Below are 4,671 nucleotides of genomic sequence, written 5' to 3' on the forward strand. Positions count from 1 at the left end.
AAAAAAAAAATTATTTGCATTAAGATATTGATAATAAAAAAATTGTCGTAAAAAAAAAAAAAAATTTTATATCAGCCCCATAGATCCTCCATTCATATTTTATTAGATCATTTTATAGAAAAATATAAAAGATTTTTACATTCTTTTATTATTATTATTATTACCATTACATGATTCATTGATTATTTGCTGGACTTTATTATTATTATTATTATTACTATTATTATTATTATATAAGCATAAAAAACAGCAAAAACGGGGAAATGTAAAAAAAAAAAAAAAATTCCTTATGTAAATACAAACATATATATGTGTCAACGAAAATTATATTATTAGTAGTAGCAGTTAGAGAGAAAAAGGTTTTGAAACATTATTATTATCATTATTATTATTAATATGAAAGTTAAAAAAGGATAGAAATATGTGGCGAACAACCAAGAAGGTAACATAATGAAAATTATGAGGTACATTAAGAATTCTATATGCGTGGGCTCAAAACACACGAAGTCGGTTTGATTAAAGGCGAACAAAATATTAGTTTCGTAAAAATTATTTTTCCTTCTTTTTCTTCTTCTGGTTTTTTCCTTCGGGTTATTTTTATTATCCCCCTCCCCTACCACTCCCTCTACCACTACCCATACTCCTACTCCCTCTCTTTCCTTTTAAAACGTGCGCGGGGATGAAACGAAAAAAATAAAAATACAAATGTTGCTATTATTAGTAAAAAGCAAAAGAAAATTAATTAATTATTAAAATAACTTCATCATCATCATCATCATTATTATTTTAACGAATAAAATTATAATAAATAAATAAAAGAGAGATAGATAGAGAGAGAGAGAGAGAGACGAAGATTTCGTTTTTTGTTTTATTTTAATAATAATAATGAATAATAACAATAAATAAAAAGGAGAATATGCGTGCGTGCGTGCGCGTACGTATAAACAATTAAAAAAATAAAAACACGTGAATATAAATAAATAAATAAATAACAAGTTAATAAATAATAAAAAATATTCAACTAAAAAAGATATCAAGAAAAAAAAAATTTTTTTTTATAGGACGCCGATGGGTTTTAAATATAAAAACTAGAAATAATTCACGAACCGAACCTAATAAATTTGCATTGAAAACATTCTTACAAACTATTATTATTATTATTATTACAAATAAATAAATACTCTATTAATTTTATCTTTTTAATAATTAAATAAATCAATATTCAAATTAAAAAAATCGTGAATACTTTTTTTTATAAAAAAAAAAAAAAAAAAATATCATGCATGAATGAAAAGCCTCAGAGGATTTGGATAAAAACCTACCGATTTAAATCCAAATAAATATTATTATTATTATTTTTTAACAATCACATAATTTTATATATATATATATTTTAATTTATGTTTGATTATTCCAATTAATTTCTTTATTATTATTATTATTATTATTTGTTTCAATAGTTCAAAAGTTAATAAAAAAAACAAATCAAATAAATAAAAAAAAAAAAAAAAAAAATTAAAGTTTTTCTATTTGAAATCTTCGGTTAGCGTCGACGCCTTCGGTTTTTAATTAAATTTTTCCGGTTCGTGATTATATAAAATAATTCGTGCGTAATTTTTATTAAAAAATAAATTCGGTTATTTTACAAAGGATACAAGCACGCACATGCACACACATGCTCATGCACACGCACAAACACGCACGCACACATTTTAAAATTATTTATTTAAATAAATTTTTTTTCTTTTTTTTTTATTTATTGTTTTAAATTCATGAGAAAAAAAATTGGAAATTAATCGATCGATCGATTGTTAAACGATTTGAATATTTTTTTTTCTTGTTCAAACTTGTTGTAAGTCATTAATTAAATGCAAAAAAATTTATAATAATAATAATAATAATAATAATAATAATAATAATAATAATAATAATAAATTTGTAAGAAATTTTAGTTTAAAAAAAAAGAAAAAACGTAAAAACTTGTTTAATTGTGAAATAATAATAATAATAATTTTTAAGTGGAACTAATTGCTCGACTATAATTATATTATTATTATTATTATTATTATTATTATTATTATTATTATTATTATTATCATCATTATTATTATTTAATATTAAAGGTTAATCAAATTAATTGTTTTAACAAATAAAAAAAAAATAGAAATGACGTCGATTATAAATTAACGTAAAACACAAAATAATTGTTTTACTAAAATATTTTTTTTCGTCTGTCGTTCATTTATTATTATTATTATTATTATTATCATTATTATTATTATTTGAAATGTTACGACCCGTGTTTTCTAAATAAAAAAAAAAAAAAAAAAAAAACAGGTTTTCAATTATCATTTATAAATAAATAAATAAATAATATTTATGTACGTTTATGTTTGCTGTATAGTAAAGAGTACAAAAATTATTAATAAGGGGAAAAAAACATGTAATAATAATAATAATAATAATAATAATAATTTTATAACCCGTATTATCATTATCATTAATATTATTTATCCTTAAATAAAATAATAATAATAATTTTACGTTATACATAAGTTTAAATATAATTACGTAATTTAAAATAAATTTTTATTATTAATTGTTTTACATAAAAAAAAAAAAAATAATAATAAATGAAAACACGTTTACACGTATGTTTTTCTATCTTTCTCTCTCTCTTTCTCTCTCTATTAAATACAAACAATAAATAACAATTTAGGTCAAATTAATTAGTAATCAAAGTAATTATTTCAAGTAAGAAACAAAAAAAAAAAAAAAAAATTTTTTTTAATTCGAATCGAAAAGTATAATTTACATTATAAAAAAAGAAAGAGAGAGAGAGAGAGTGAGAGAGAGAGAGGATATGAATGTATATATATATAGAAATAATAATAATAAAATAAATGTTGTTCTTTCTGGCGGAAGAATGAACCGATTAGTTATGTAAAACCGAGGAAGATTAATGGGTAAAATTAATTAACATTTTAATAGCGTGTTAATTAAATTTATCATTTTTCCTACGACCGTGTATTTTTCATTTTTTTAAAATAAGTTTTAACGCACACGCACACCCACACCACGACAGAGATGAAATTATATTTATAAAGTACGTAAATTTTTTTTGTTTTTTGATCTGGTAAAAAATCATACATAATAATAATAATAAAATCATTGAACCGCACCTGAAAAATTAATTATATTCAACTACACGATAATCAAATAAAAAACAATGAAAAGTTTTTCATTTATGCGCCACCATCGCTCATCGTACCTGGATTTTCTAAGAAAAAAAAATTATTCAGTAGACGTCGTACAGGTTGGTGTTATTAACAAAAGGAAATTTTTTTTTTTTTTATATTTACTGTCGTTGTAGTTTTGTCAATCCCTACTTGGAATTATTACGATTTCGTCCTAATATTTATTTTTTTTTTTTGGCCCACGCGAAATAAATAAATAAATAAATAAAATTTCATCGAAACAATTAAAAATTTTTTTTTTTAATCACAACGTTAAGCATTACTATTATTAGTATTAAATCGCGATTAAAAGTTCGTCGATGATAAAAAAAAAAAAGTTAAAATTTAAGGGATGATATAAAAAAAAAAAGTTTTTTTTTTATTTTAACAAAATTTAGAGGATGGTTTAAAAAGATGAAACTGAGGGCGTCGTTACCATGGTTACAGACGTTTTCTCTCTCTCTCTCTCTCTCTCTCTCTCTTTTTCTCTCTCATTCACGCGGTCTGCAATAAACATCATCAACTTAATAATATTTTTGCATTGTAATGGCCCCCTAATATTGATTTATTATTATTATTATTATTATCATTATCAATTAAAATCTTTTTCGTTTTATTATTATAAAAAATAAAAAGGCACACGATCGATAATTATTTATAAGTCATTAATTCTTTTTTTTTTTTAATTATTCACCCCCCCCCCGCAGAATAAATGAATGATATTTTAATTACACGAAACAAACGAATAAATTTTTTTCTTTTTGTTAACCTGAGACGAATATTTAATAGAAAGAAAGAAATTATACTTAAAATACATTGGTATTCATAAAATAATTAAAATTCTAAGAATTTATTTTTATTTATTTTCCTTTTTTCCTTTGAAAAAAAAGTTACACCGTTCTCTCTCTCTCTTTCTTTCTATTTTGTATCCCCTGTACACTTGTCGGTTCCTGGGAGAAAAAAAAAAAGCAGAAGACGTCGAAAACGACGACGACGAAGAAGAAGACGAAGAAGACGAAGAAGACTATTTAACCGTTCCAGGTAGATCGTAAAATTTATTTATTATTATTTTTATTTTTTTTCCTTTTACCGAGAACCCTTTTATCGTTTCATTATTTATTTTATTCGACAAACTTGTTTGAATTAATTATTAACCTTTACTGGTGACTTAATGACCCTCTTCCCTCCTCCCCTTTTCCTCTCCGTCCCACACTTTCTCCTCCTCCTCCCCGTCTCCTTTTCCTCCTCTACTTTCTCCCATTTTTTTTTTTTTTTTTTTAATTACCGATAATTATAATTGAAATTGTTTTTTTTTACATTAAAAAAATTAATAATGATAATGATAATAATAATAATGTTTTTTTTTTTTTAATTAACTTCCTTTAGTCTTCCCTTTTTTCCAATACCCCTCACCAAAATAATAATGATAATAACT

Source organism: Pediculus humanus, genomic scaffold (genome assembly GCF_000006295.1).
Source record: "Pediculus humanus corporis 1103172107761 genomic scaffold, whole genome shotgun sequence".
In the NCBI taxonomy this organism is placed as follows: Eukaryota; Metazoa; Arthropoda; class Insecta; order Psocodea; family Pediculidae; genus Pediculus; species Pediculus humanus.